General features: G+C 46.1%; 1 protein-coding gene across 2 annotated transcripts in view; it reads left to right on the top strand.

The window, feature by feature from the left end:
- LOC307226235 (myogenesis-regulating glycosidase-like) overlaps positions 1-15,183 on the top strand; it is a 28,312-nt gene that overhangs the window by 7,913 nt on the left and 5,216 nt on the right. The window contains exon 1 of one of the 2 annotated variants that reach the window (XM_079994865.1): positions 13,106-13,245. The exons of the other annotated variant lie outside the window; for it this stretch is intronic. The gene's annotated coding sequence lies outside the window, so the exon portion shown is untranslated. Of the gene's footprint in view, positions 1-13,105; positions 13,246-15,183 lie in introns of those variants that run through there. 2 annotated transcript variants of the gene reach the window in all.

Genomic DNA, 15,183 nt, shown 5'->3' with positions numbered 1-15,183 from the left:
TCTTCGGCGATCAGCCTCCTTTATGGTCCAGCTCTCACTTCCATACATCACTACTGGGAAAACCATAGCTTTAACCTTTAAGCAGAACCGTAGCTAAGTGATCTTGCGCCCCTGGCAGAATTGTCCAGATTGCGCCCCCTAGCCACTGACAAATTAGCTCTTCTTTCTGCCTCTCCTCCATTCAATTCACCCTCAATCAAAAACCATTTTTTATGAGCCAATAATCAATATTTTTATTTATAGACATATTTATGGAGACATTTTTAGCCGATTTTGCACACACACCCCTCGCCTGCGCCCCTTGCGGGGGCCCATCTCACCACCCTGTATCTACGGCCCTAATCCTAAGGGAAAGCGGGACATTCTGGGATCACATCAGAAACTGGGACAGCTTCTGTAAATACAGGACTGTCCCTGGAAAATAGGGACACATGGAGGGTCAGTTCTTGCCCAGATGTTTTAAAAGGCTGCAGAATGCAAATCCTGCTGGTGGGATAAAGGATGCAGATCGCTGCCTGACCCCGAGTGCGTGGTTCATGTTGGTGCTCAGCCATTGGTTTCCTTGGTGCTGAGAGCAGCCGACATGGGGAACCATGAGTGAGAAAGGCCTTTGCCTTCGGTCAGGTGCAGCTGGGCTTTGTTTAAAGCCACCTGACACCGCATCTACCGAAGTTTATCTGCTGCAGGCCTGCTTGGGATCCTGCCAACTCGTGGCAGTTCAACACACACACACCCTTGGCAGCTGCCTGGGAAAATGAGAGGCTCTGTGGATCTGGATCCCACAAGTGGAATGTTAGCCAGGCGTATTTTTAAACGTGGGCAACAGACTGCAGTTGTGAGCCAAGTTATACCTTAGAGGGGCAGGGTGGCGCTGAAGGGGGCAGGCGCAGAGCCACGTCTATTATTTCTTTTATTTTGTTCCATAAAATTTATACACCAGTCTTTTTGCATTATTATCTCATGTTATAATGTACAGCGGACACTCGGGTTAGAATCATAGAATCATAGAGTTGGAAGAGACCACAAGGGCCATTGAGTCCAACCCCCTGCCAAGCAGGAAACACCATCAGAGCACTCCTGACATATGGTTGTCAAGCCTCTGCTTAAAGACCTCCAAAGAAGGAGACTCCACCACACTCCTTGGCAGCAAATACCACTGTCGAACAGCTCTTACTGTCAGGAAGTTCTTCCTAATGTTTAGGTGGAATCTTCTTTCTTGTAGTTTGGATCCATTGCTCCGTGTCCGCTTCTCTGGAGCAGCAGAAAACAACCTTTCTCCCTCCTCTATGTGACATCCTTTTATATATTGGAACATGGCTATCATATCACCCCTTAACCTCCTCTTCTCCAGGCTAAACATGCCCAGCTCCCTTAGCCGTTCCTCATAAGGCATCGTTTCCAGGCCTTTGACCATTTTGGTTGCCCTCCTCTGGACACGTTCCAGTTTGTCAGTGTCCTTCTTGAACTGTGGTGCCCAGAACTGGACACAGTACTACAGGTGAGGTCTGACCAGAGCAGAATGTGATCCATGCGGGATGTATGTTCGCAACCCGCAGTAGCACATCTGCGCATGTGCGGATTGCGATTTGGTGCATGCGCAAAGTGTGATTTAGCATTTCTGTGCATGCGCAACCGCCGAGACCCAGAAATAACCCGTTCCAGTGCTTCCGGGTTCTGGCAGGTCCATAACTCGAAAAAATGCAACCTGTAGTATCTGTAACCCGAGGTATGAGTGTATATAAAACAGAGAGAACAATTATAACAACAGGCGAAAATTAAAATACAGTCGTACCTTGGTTTTCGAACGTCTTGTCACTCGAACATTTTGGGTCCCGAATGCCGCAAACCCGGAAGTGTGTGTTCCAGTTTGCGAACTCTTTTGGGAAGCTGAACGTCCGACGTGGCTTCCGATTGAGTGCAGGAAGCTCCTGCAGCCAATCGGAAGCCATGACTTGGTTTTCGAGCGTTTTCGGAAGTCGAACGGACTTCCAGAATGGATTCCGAGAACCAAGGTACAACTGTATGTGGGGGGAAAATACTATAAAATAGGCACATAGAATGAGCACAGTTGCACACGCATTAAGAAAAAGTCCAAGACTATCAGCCTCATCAGATTTTCAGGTTATTGTTGCAGATTTGCTAGGCTGTATTGAAAATGATGGTTCGGCTGTATATGTCAAAAAATAATGCCAAAAGGGTTCTAGCCGAAATCTCAAATTATATGTAATTTTCTCCATTGTTGCTATATATTTCATGGTGAGTAGTACCAAGTGCCCAGTGTCAGATTTGGGGCTGTTTTCCACCGAGTTGCAGTTACGATTTGAGCTGCCAATATCATATGTAAGATCCATTCTTTCAACAACGTATGTACATTAGCAGCATCAAAAATATTCAGCAACATGAATTTTGGGCAACAAACAATGGTTTCTTTAGTAATGTTTATTATTTCTGTCAATGAATACACCACTTGACTGTAAAAAACAAACAAACCTCAAAGCGGCTTACAAAGAGATTGAAACAATAAAATTATCAGTAAAAGCTACTCTTTAAAACAGGGGTCAGCAAACTTTTTCAGCAAGGGGCCGGTCCACTGTCCCTCAGACCTTGTGGGGGGCCGGACTATATTTTGAGGGGGGAAATGAATGAATTCCTATGCCCCACAAATAACCCAGAGATGCAATTTAAATAAAAGGGCACATTCTGCTCATGTAAAAACACGCTGATTCCTGGACCGTCCGTGGGCCGGATTGAGAAGGTGATTGGGCTGGATCCGGCCCCCGGGTCTTAGGTTGCCTACCCATGCTTTAAAACATTCAAAACATAAAATCAGCAATAAACTAAAAACTTATTAAAGCATACGCCAGCAGTCTACATGTCTGGATAAGTTTGCCTAAACAAAAACATTTTTAGCAGGAACAGAAAAGAGTCCAGTGAGAATACTTGGCTAATGTCAAGAGGCAGGGAGTTCCACAGGGTAGGTGCTGCTGCAGTAAAATATTGATTTCTTGCAAATATGGAAGGGTTAATGTGGCACCTGTAGCAGTACCCTTTCCGCAGATCAAAATAGACAAGTGGTTGCATATTGGGTAAGGTGATCTCACAGGTAAACTGGTTCATCACCACCCGCATCCCATTTGTGTTCTGTACCATCTTGCTATTTTACGCAACGTCTGGGGGGCTGCAGCTGGAGGTGAAGTAAGGACTTGCAAGAAACTGGATCTGCGGGGGGAATAATAGCCCAAATTGGTTTGCGTTGTCATGCCTGACCTTGCTGATGGATCTGCTGTGCTAAATGCCTGTCCCTGGCGTTGGGTAATCAGCGCTAAATCTGATGTGGCTACCGGTGACGCTCTTTGCAATCTGATGAAGGAGCCTCATCTCGCCTAGGAAAGGTCAAGCCGCAATGAATTCGTTTCCAGGCTCTTTGTCTATCTGTCTCTCTCTTCCGCACCTGCCGGAACACTCAGCAAACGCTCCAAACAAAGCAGAAAAGAAGTCAGGTGAAAAATAGCCCGCTGAGGCTCTGATAACGTTTATTTTTTGCAGGACATATTGGACAAAGGCAGCAGCAAAAAGGGCATGGAAGGGCACTGGCGGAGACTAATTCGGTCTGTGCACAGCAAATGCATTGACAGTCTTCGGGGATAACACAGACATGTGTCTCCTCTGCCCATTTCCCCTCCTCTCCTGTAGAGCTTTACTGGGGGCTGTTGGGCCTCTGCAGGGAGATTTTTTATTTTTTTTTAATAAATGTTTATTAAAAATTTTTTGAATACAAATGCAAAAATAATCAACAATATAGCATATATCATGACATATTTTCAAAACCTCTTTGGACTCCCTCACATCTCCCGCTCCCACTTACATCTTCTTAAATTTTAACCAGCAAATTATCATCTTATTTATATTCCTAGGTCCCATTCTTTTAAACATAGTCTAATCGTTCTCCAAATGGTTTATATTTTCCTCGATCTACTTATCATCCTAATTCCATCTAATTTAGTGGTGGTCGATTATTTATGATCTAGCATCCTTCTTAACATTCAACCAAATTACAATGCTTTTTTAAATAAATCTTAAATTTCTTCCAGTCTTCTTCAACCTTCTCTTCTCCCAGGTCTCGGATTCTGCCAGTCATCTCGGCTAATTCCATATAGTCTATCAGCTGCATCTGCCACTCTTCCAGTGTGGGTAGATCTTGGGTTTTCCAGTGTTTAGCGATAAGTATCCTTTCTGCAGGGAGATTAACTTGACTCATGCAGGCACAGTTTTTCACGATTCAGTTTCACGATCCATGCGCCAGTTTCAAGCTGTTCTGCAGGGCCAGCTATCCTGTTAGGCAGATATGGCAGATATGGGAACGCAGCCAAGGCAGCCACCAGGCCATTACTAAGGCTGGGTGATAACAACAACAACAACAACAACAACAACAACAACAATTTGTTAGTTGTACCCCACCTATCTGGCTGGGTTTCCCCAGCCACTCTGGGCGGCTTCCAACAAAGACCAAAAATACACTAAAATGTCACACATTAAAAACTTCCCTGAACAGGGCTGCCTTCAGATGTCTTCTAAAAGTCTGGTAGTTGTTTTTCTCTTTGACATCTGATGGGAGGGCGTTCCACAGGGTGGGCGCCACCACCGAGAAGGCCCTCTGCCTGGTTCCTTGTAGCTTTGCTTCTCGCAACGAGGGAACCGCCAGAAGGCCCTCGGCGCTGTACCTCGGCATCCGGGCAGAATGATATATATTGATATATCGTCCAAAACTGGTTTTAAGTCCATATCGTGATATCTGTTTCATAGCTTTTGACCTGCAATATATCACAAATCATGTATGTGTGCTATGCAAAAATCACAATGTGGGGAAAACTGTGAAGCCAGCCAGTTCCTCTGCATAGCTCCATACTTATTTCAGAAATCATGATTTATCAGAATATTGTGATGTTTAGCTGGTGCTATATCACAGTGTTGAAAAAACCAGATATCACCCAGCCCTGGCTATTAGCCTCTGCCGAAGGACAGAGATGACAGTCAGACAGACAAACAAACTTAGTAGGTCTATAAGGTGCTACTGGACAATTTTTTATTATTATTTTATTTTGACTACATCAGACCAACACGGCTACCTACTTGAATCTAGAGACAAACAAACAGACAGACAGATTACTCTAGATTGTCACTATTTGCTATTGAGAAAAACCCTGGAAAGTCACTCACAGTCAAAGAATAAAATACCTGGGGCAGATGGACTGTCAGACGTGATATAAGGCATCTTCCTATTCTGGGTTTGCAAAAGATGGAGCCAGGGTTTCCATAGCGGGGCAAAAAAGGTGTTTAAAATTGTTGTATAGACTGGCCATCATGCAGAATATTGACACGTGTTTGATCTGTGGTTGCAGCCATTCACCAAAGGCTTCGTTTTATTTATTTATTTTTAAATAATTTTTTATTATTTTCCTTATACATACTTTTGCAATACAATACATTAAATCACATAAATACTTTTAGCTCTGCCGAGCTTGCGACTTCCCTCCATCCCTTCAGCGGGTATCTCTTATTTTCTTATATCGTGTATTCTATTTTTAACCTTATATCTGTCGTACATTGTAAGAGCTATTTCAATCCTGCCATTGTTTTTAGAGTGTTGCAATTATCCTTTATATACACCATAAATTTACTCCAACTTTCTTGAAACCTCTGATCGTCCTGATCCCGAATTCTTCCCGTCAGTTTGGCGCTAGCTCCGCATAACTCATCATTTTCGTCTAGCACTCCGCAATAGTAGGAATTTCTTGCAATTTCCAGTTTGGGGCAAGCATGTTTCTTGCCAAAGGCTTCGTTTTAATAGCCAGCACCTTCTCAGACACCCTGCAAGTTCCCCATTGCTGGAGTCTGAAATGGCTGCTGTACAGTAAAATCCTTGGCAGTTTCAAAGCCAGCCAATGCCAGACTCCATTGGAGCGCCAGTCTCTGTCTTAGGCAGAATTTGCTTGCAAAGCCTGTACTGTCCATTGCCTTCCCTTCAGAGCTCTGGGTCTTTCACACTCACAAAGAAAACATCGCCCAACTGGCAAGCATGGTGCAGAAATTTGCCTGCAGCTGTTTTAGCTGAAATCAACCTGCTGGGATGCAGGAGCGATGATCTCTCTCTCTCTCTCTCTCTCTCTCTCTCTCTCTCTGCACATGCAAGTGGGGTCAGGATGAGGCCTCGGCTTCCCCAAACAGCACATAATTAGCTACCAAGAAGGAGAGCCAATCAAAGGCTCCTTCATGGATTACCGGATTTGAGCAGGCAAAAAATTGCCATGCAATAGAAAATAAATGCTTTGTTATTAAAACTGCTGTATCCCTTTTTGGTCCTTAAAGAGGCATCTCAAAGTTGGCACTTGATTCAATTATTTAATATCACTGTGGGTTAAACCACAGCACCTAGGACTTGCCAATCAGAAGGTCGGCAGTTCGAATCCCCGCGACGGGGTGAGCTCCCGTTGCTCGGTCCCTGGTCCTGCCAACCTAGCAGTTCGAAAGCACATCAAAATGCAAGTAGATAAATAGGTACCACTCTGGCGGGAAGGTAAACGGCGTTTCCGTGCGCTGCTCTGGTTCACCAGAAGTGGCTTAGTCATGCTGGCCACATGACCCGGAAGCTGTACGCCGGCTCCCTTGGCCAATAAAGCGAGATGAGCGCCGCAACCCCAGAGTTGTCCGCGACTGGACCTAATGATCAGGGGTCCCTTTACCCCTCTACCTTTTTAAGCCTCCCAAAGAGCTGCGTTCTCGAATTCTTCCAGGGGGAATGACTTTCTCTATCATATCTGCCGTGCAGAGTGGTCCCATATTTTTGCAACCGTCAGCATAGGGGCGCAGGTGGTCTGCCTTATACAGAGTCAGACCACGGATCTATCTAGCTCCATGTTGGCTGCACTGGCCGGCATCAGCTCTCTGGGATTTCAGGCAAGGAGCGTTTCCGAGCCCCTACCGGGAGATGCCAGGGACTGAACATTTTGTGGAAGACAGGGCTATTGGGGACTACCAACCACGATGGCTAGGCTTTCCCTCCCCTGTTGGAGGCAGCGTGCCTCTGGATATCAGTTGATAAGAACCACAGGTGGGGATGATGCTGTTGAACTCCTGTCCTGTTTCCCAGCTTCCCAAGACACATCTGGTTGGCCTCTGTGAGAACAGGATGCTGGACTAGGTGGGCCACCTTTGTCCTGATCCAGCAGGACTCTGATTACATCCTTATGTTTATTTATATATATATATTTATATACACACACACACACACACACACACACACACACAGAGTAGACGCTCGGGTTGTGAACGTGATCCATGCGGGAGGCACATTCACAACCTGCAGCATTCTCAACTCGCGACCTGCGCGTCTGCGCATGGGCAAAGCGCGATTTAGCACTTCTGCACATGCGCAAGCACTGAAACCCGTAAGTAACCATTCCAGTACTTCCAGGTTCGGCGCGGTTGTCAACCTGAAATCGCACAACTCGAAGCGTCTGTAACCCGAGGTATGACTGTATATATGACTATATATATATATAGATCTATAGATCGATAGATCGATAGATAGATAGATAGATAGATAGATAGATGATAGATAGATATAGATACAGTATTTATGTGGGATGTTTTGTCCGTTTGTTTGGTTGTAAGTCACTTTGGGTTGCCGTGAGCAAGATAAAGCAAGTAACGAATAGATAGATCAATCTAAAGTGGTGCTTCAGGTTAAGAACAGTTTCAGGTTAAGAACAGACCTCCAGAACGAATTAAGTTCTTAACCCGAGGTACCACTGTATAGATATAGATATAAAATTTTATTACACATAGAAGAATACAAATGTTTGAGAGATGTAGAAACAAACAAGGGCTTGACTGTTTGACATCTTATGTGCCGCAACTTACAAAAATGATGGAGAGCAGAGGGATTGAAAACAATGCCACGAATAGTAAAATCGGGATTGCACAGAAGCACAATGGAGGAGTCGATAATAAGTCCTGGAATACGGCCAAATCCAGGCAAAACCATACTTTGCAAGAACCTGACAACCGTGTCTTTTGATATATGTCTGGAACGACCACCGTGTAGCTGCATAGGTTTGTCTTTGCACTTGGAAACTCGTAAAGAACGGGTTTTCCAGATATTGCAATAAATAATACCTTCTTCGAACCAAGGTATTATGAAGGGGAAGTTAGTCCTCCATCCCTGGACAACGGTTAGTTGAGCAAATCAATTGTAAGGCGGCAAAGAAATAAATTATAAGATCAGCATTATCACTGGGGAAGATGGACAGCAAACGGAGCTGAGGATTTTCTGAATCTCATGCAGCCAAGAGAACGCAGCCTGTTTGCAGCTGCCTGATTCCGATGACAGCTCATTTATTGTGGCAAACTAGTACGGAAAGCCCTGGCAAGAGCTCATGTCAAACTGTGTCTCTCGCCCTTGGATACGGGAAACTCAGTTGCTCCTAAGTGCATTCTAGCCTGCAGCCCAACTCAACAAGCTTCTGATGCTACCGTCTGTTGTAAGTCCCTCTTGGATTCTTCCAGCTCCCTCTCCTAATCACAAGGTTCTTTGTTGCTCTTGTTACGAAATGCATGAGCTTCTGGCAGAGGCGGTTGCGTTGCTGGCACAGGGCAGAGGCAGCGAGGAACTTTGTAGCTGGAGGCCTGAGGGCTGGGATGAGGCAGAGCAGAAACCTGTCTGCACCCGAAACAAATTCTGGAATATCCTCTCGCCGCCTCCTTTGCTGCCTTCCTTGTCTGACTTGATGTATTGTTGCAAACATACAGTACTTGAGGAATTAATTTCTGAGCAATGCGAACAGAGAAGAATGTGGGGAGAGAAGAGCAAGCCAGAGGCTCAAAAAGCATTTCAGATAAATGAGTGGTAAATTTAAACAGGGAAAACAGGTAGAGAAAAACAGGACGCCACAGCGCCATCTGGTGGCACAATGTTATATCGCATATACAACACATATAAATTGCTTTTTCATTACCAATCTAACTGAGTCCAGAGGTGCAGAATAACAGCTCATTTCTCTGGGGGGTGGGGTTAATGTAACGTGGTAGCTTGAGTGTCAGGGAAGAAGTCCTGGATTCAAATCTTCATTAAATCACAGAACTGTATAATTGGAAGGGACGCAAAGGAATCGCTCTGTTTAAAAACTTCCAAGGAAGGAGAGTCCATCACTTTCCAAGGGAGTCCGTTCCACTGCTGAACAGCTCTTAGCTTCATAGTGTTTTTCCTAATGTTTAGTTGGAATCTCCTTTCTCGTAATTTGAACCCACTGGTTTGGGTCCTGCCCTCTGGGGCGGCAGAAAACAAGCTTGTTCCCTCGTTCATGGGGAAGCGCTTCCAATATTTGATGTCTTACCCAGGCTGTGAGTTTGCTAGGAACCCTATTCTTGCAGCCTGACGATTCTCTTGCCAGCATCATCATTGCTGTTGCTTATGGTTAATAATTATTGCAATACATTTCTGCCTTTTGGTAAAAACAAAAATACACCCAAGAAATTCAGTAGAAGCAAGCAGGTGCTGTAAAGCACCCGTATTAAATGAGGCCAGAAAGTAAAACCAATATTTGGCAAATCCAGAGAGACACCAAGTTCTGAAAAGTCTACAGGAATAGTCCAGCCTGGCGATGAAGCCTGGTCTCCTTTGCTGGGGAGACCCTATACTTTGGCTTTCATAAGTTTGAGCAGAGTGGGCTGGATTTAAGTTTGGTGTCCTTTCTCTAACCTTCAATCCTGTCCTACATCTGCTCAGACCTTCCACAGCTCGTCTCCTTTTGAACAGCTTGCAATGGGATGAAAACCAAACGTTTTGACTTCCCTGCCCTGGCTGCAAGGACCCAGCACTGACACCTTTGTGTCACCCCCTAGAAAACCAGCCTTCGTCTTTTGCTTAACGTGACTTCGATTTCTAGGTGAAACAGGAAAAGCTCGGCTGCAACAGGAGGGAAATGATATTTTTAGTAATCTTGTTTTTCTCCCCAGATCCACTGCCATAGAAAAGAAAGGGGGGGGGGGGAGAATGTGCAATTTTTTTTTTATGGACTTGAAAAGAAGCTGCCTGTGAGAGACTTTGTCAGTGGAGGCGTAAATATATTAATAACCCACCAGGCATCGCTGTCATATTTGTTTTCAAGCATCTATCATTCCTGAAGAAGAGAAATGATGCACAAGAGTGGAAGGGGGACGAGGACGATGATCCATCCATTTAATCGGGGTGTGTGAATCTGTGGCTCTCCCTGATCTCGTTGGACTACCAAGTCTCATCCGCTCTGACCATTGGACATGCTGGCTGGGACTGATCTGAACAGGCCAACAACATCTAAAGGTTCTTCATCCCTGGTTTTAATTAGCTGCGGAATCTTTTGTTCCTTTAAAGTAGTCTCCCTATTAACCAGGCAGCTGGCTTTGGGGAAAAATTGGGTCGTATCCAATGTATTGCAGGGGTTTGGAATAAATGACCCTTGGGGCTTTTCCAACTCTGCAATTCTATGTTGTTCAGCTGATGGGCCAGTATGCGATATGATACGATAATCTTTATTGTCATTGTCCCATACAGAACAATGAAATTGGAAAAATCTACATCAGACATTCAAAAACCAACAAGCCTGCTATCCCAGCTATCCCAGCCTGGTTAGCCCCCTAAAAATTCTGATACCCCATAATTAAATACAATATACTCCCATAGAGACTACCGTAAAAGTAAAGGGACCCCTGACCATTAGGTCCAGTCGTGACTGACTCTGGGGTTGCGGTGCCCATCTCGCTTTATTGGTTGAGGGAGCCGGCGTACAGCTTCCGGGTCATGTGGCCAGCATGACTAAGCCGCTTCTGGCGAACCAGGGCAGCGCACGGAAATGCCGTTTACCTTCCCGCCAGAGCGGTACCTATTTATCTTCTTGCACTTTGATGTGCTTTCGAATTGCTAGGTTTGCAGGAGCAGGGACTGAGCAACGGGAGCTCACCCCGTCGTGGGAATTCGAACCACCGACCTTTTGATCAGCAAGTCCTAGGCTCTGTGGTTTAACCCACAGCGCCACCCGCTACCTTACACTGCGTTTAAAACCAAAATCGCATTTGGATAGAAACTGTTTCTCAGGCGGCTAGTCCTAGTCTTTATAACCCTGGACCTTCTTCCAGAAGGCAGAAGCTGAAAGAGACCATTTCCGAGGTGCGCACTATCCTGCGCTATTTCTGCAGCTTTCCTATGGCACCTGTAAGCATAGATTTGATCCAAGGTGGGAAGAGTGCACCCAGTTATTCTCTCTGCAGTCTTTACAACCCTGGACAGCATTGTTTATTCCCTGACTGTGCAGCTCCCTAACCACACACACAGACAGTATACGATGGATGGGAAAGGATAAGTCTATCAGTGGCCACTAACCACGATGCCTCTGTTCTGCCTCCACTGTTAAAGGCAGCATGTGTCATGGGCCTTTTGGCTCCTGCAGAAACTGGCGTGAGTTGGCATCCCCAGACTCTAGAGGAGGAAGCAGAAGGAACAGATGGAGGAGCCAGCAGGGATGGAGGCTAGAAGGCCTCCCCTTCTGTCTCTAGGTGTCAGAGAGGAGGAAGGAAGCCTGCTGGCCTCATCAGGGAGAGAGGAAGGACCTGGACCAGCCAGAAGGTGGGGCTGAACAGGAGGAGGGTCATCAGAGCTGGAGGCCAAGGGACACGACACAGTCTCATTGCCAAGGGACTCTTTGTAGATGGGATTGTTGGTATTTTGTTGTAATCTGGTGAAAAGAAAAATTCTTGACTATAGAAAAGGAGAATTCCCTGGATGCCTAGATCCAGGTTTGGGGGCAAGTCCAGCCTCAGCCCAGTATACCTGAAGGAGCATCTCCACCCCCATCGTTCTGCCCCGGCACTGAGGTCCAGTGCCAAGGGCCGTCTGGCGCTTCCCTCCCTGCAAAAAGTGAGGTTACAGGGAACCAGGCAGAGGGCCTTCTCGGTAGGGGCACCCGCACTGTGGAACGCCCTGCCACCAGATGTCAAAAAGAAAAACAACTACCAGACTTTTAGAAGACATCTGAAGGCAGCCCTGTTTCGGGAAGCTTTTAATGTTTAACAGACCACTGTATTTTAATACTTTGTTGGAAGCCGCCCAGTGTGGCTGGGGAGACCCAGCCAGATGGGTGGGGTATAAATAATAAATTATATTATTATTATTATTATTAGTAGTAGTAGTAGTAGTAGTAGTAGTACTCTTTGGTGAGAGAGCCCCAGCAGATACTTAAACTCACAAAATATGCAGCAAAGTAAAGCATGGAAATATTGTCTGCCAGACCTTTATAATAACCCCTTCTAAGCGGCTTCCAAAGTTCCCCATTCCCCTTAGCATAGGCAGAAACCGTACATTTGGAACGTTAAAAATGGTTTACTTACAGACCCTTCAAAGATCAAATGCATGCGCTTTGCCATACAGCAGCAAGAAAAACACAGGCGGTGAAACTTAGGTTCCAAAAGTGGTAAATGTTTCGAAATTATTTGTATAGAAACACAAAGATGTAGAGTTCCACATGGTGGAATGGGAAGAACAAAGGCTGGGGCAACCAAATCAGATTAGAAGGGTATAAGAAATAGATTATTATTATTATTATTATTATTATTATTATTATTATTATTAACCCTTTCTCCCAAGGTGAGGGGGAGTGACCTGGCTAAGCCTGGCAGGGCAGCATCCTCTGCTCTTCATGCATTAAATAAATTTAAGCAAGCTGGTTATATGACGCTGGATATCCCACAGGGATTGAATGAGCCCACCCAGATGGAGTGAGCAAACCCAAAGGGTGAGAAAGTCCCACAAATGAGCTCACTCTGTCCTATCTTCAAAAGCTTTGTAGGAGGGGATGTGACAACCATCAGAACATCTCTATAGCTTCCGTTCGATCATGAAACTTTCGCTTCCCTCATGGACCCTGGAATCTTGACTTGGAATGATAATCTGCTGAGCTTGTCAGCCTTTTGAGTAAGAGTTACAACTCTGTTTTGGGATGTGTGCTTCTGAATTCCAGTTGCTGGAGACCTCAGGAGGGGAAAGTGCTGATGGGCCCAGATCCTGCTCGTAGGATCTGCTTCCAGCGTCTGGGTGGCCACTGTGAGAACAGGATGAGGACTCAATGGGCCACTGGCCAGCTGCAGCATCAGGGTGGTTTTGTAGAATGCAAAGGTGCCTTTCCAGACTCACACCCTGCGCTGGAACAATGTGTAAAGGTAAAGGGACCCCTGACCATTAGGTCCAGTCGTGGCCAACTCTGGGGTTGCAGCGCTCATCTCGCTTTACTGGCCGAGGGAGCCGGCATACAGCTTCCGGGTCATGTGGCCAGCATGACTAAGCCACTTCTGGCGAACCAGAGCAGCGCATGGAAACGCTGTTTACCTTCCCGCCGGAGTGGTACCTATTTATCTACTTGCACTTTGATGTGCTTTCAAACTGCTAGGTTGGCAGGAGCAGGGACCGAGCAACGGGAGCTCACCCCATCGCGGGGATTCGAACCGCCGACCTACTGATCGGCAAGCCCTAGGCTCTGTGGTTTAACCCACAGCACCACCCACGTCCCAACTTGTAAGAATAGTAAATCCCGCTACGGAAGCATCATGTTCTTTGGATGCAGCCCAGTGCTTCTCCAGATAGCCCTATGCCAATTTATGCATATTTAACCGAGAGAAAACTCTCACATAATTAATTGAAGCCTTTAATTGGGTAGTGCCCTTAATGGGTCACAAAGTGACCTCCTGCCTTCAACCCACCTTAGTGCGGGGACTTGGCAGCTGAATGCTTCCTTTGGTTAAATCTGTCGCTTGCTGTGGCTAATCTCTTCTAATGCCGCCATAATCCCATTATTGAAAACAACTGAAAAGCTAGGAGTTAAAGGGATGAAAAGATTTATTTAGTCCGTGCTGCTGGGTGAGCTTGATGGGGCAGCAACTTTTCTGCACTTTTTTGTATGGCTGCCGTTCATCAAATCATTTTTCCACCGCCCAAATTTATGATTGCTCTCCCTGCTTCAGCTAACTGGTGACTTTGCTGGACAGTTCCCAGAATTCCCTGGGGAGAGGAACAGACTGTTAACCCATCCCTCTGGGGAATTGTAGCTCTGTTCAGGGAACGGGGATCTCCAAACAAGTCTCAGCCTGCTTAACAAACCACAGTTCCCTGGGTTCTTTGGGGAAGCCACAAGTGTTTAAAGTTGTGCATGCTCTAGTTATCTCCTGTTTGGACTACTGCATTGCACTCCACATGGGGCTACCTTTGAAGGTGATCCGGAAACTACAACTAATCCAGAATGCGGCAGCTAGACTGGGGACTGGGAGTGGCCGCCGATACCATATAACACCAGTCCTGAAAGACCTACATTGGCTCCCAGTACTTTTCTGAGCACAATTCAGAGTGTTGATGGTGACCTTGAAAGCTCTAAACAGCCTCAGCCCAGTATACCTGAAGGAGCGTCTCCACCCCCATCGTTCTGCCCGGACACCGAGGTCCAGCACCTCACTGGTGGTTCACTCCCTGCGAGAAGTAAGGTTACAGGGAACCAGGCAGAAGGTTTTCTCGGTAGTGGCACTCGCCCTGGGGAACGCCCTCCCGTCAGATGTCAAGGAAATAAACAACTATCTGACATTTAGAAGACATCTGAAGGCAGCCCTGTTTAGGGAAGTTTTTCATGTTTGAAGTTTTATTCTGTTTTTAGTGTTCTATTGGGAGCCACCCAAAGTGGCTGGGGAAACCCAGCCAGATGGGTGAGGTATAAATAATAAAATGATGGTGATTATGATGATTGTACTGCTTTAAATGTTTAGTGTAGATGGGGCTTACATTTTGACTCAGGTATCCAGTCAAGTGACCTGCTTCGCAAGTCACCTGCTACCTAGAAATGTTGTGTTGGAGCCAGAATTGCAGACCCTTTCCTAGACCCATGCCATCTGCATTTTGCCAAAGTGAGGGAAAACCAGCCATGTGCTGTAGCTGGATATTCTGTCTCAGAAACTGGGATTAGCAGGCCCATCTTTTGGCAGCTGATACTGTTCCAAGGGTTAAACCACAGAGCCTAGGACTTGCCGATCAGAAGGTCGGCGGTTTGAATCCCCGCAATGACGGGGTGAGCTCCCGTTGCTCGGTCCCTGCTCCTGCCAACCTAGCAGTTCGAAAGC

The sequence above is a fragment of the Podarcis cretensis genome (genome assembly GCF_951804945.1).
Source record: "Podarcis cretensis genome assembly, chromosome: 11".
Taxonomy (NCBI): Eukaryota; Metazoa; Chordata; class Lepidosauria; order Squamata; family Lacertidae; genus Podarcis; species Podarcis cretensis.
This window is presented reverse-complemented; position numbering and strand designations above follow the sequence as displayed.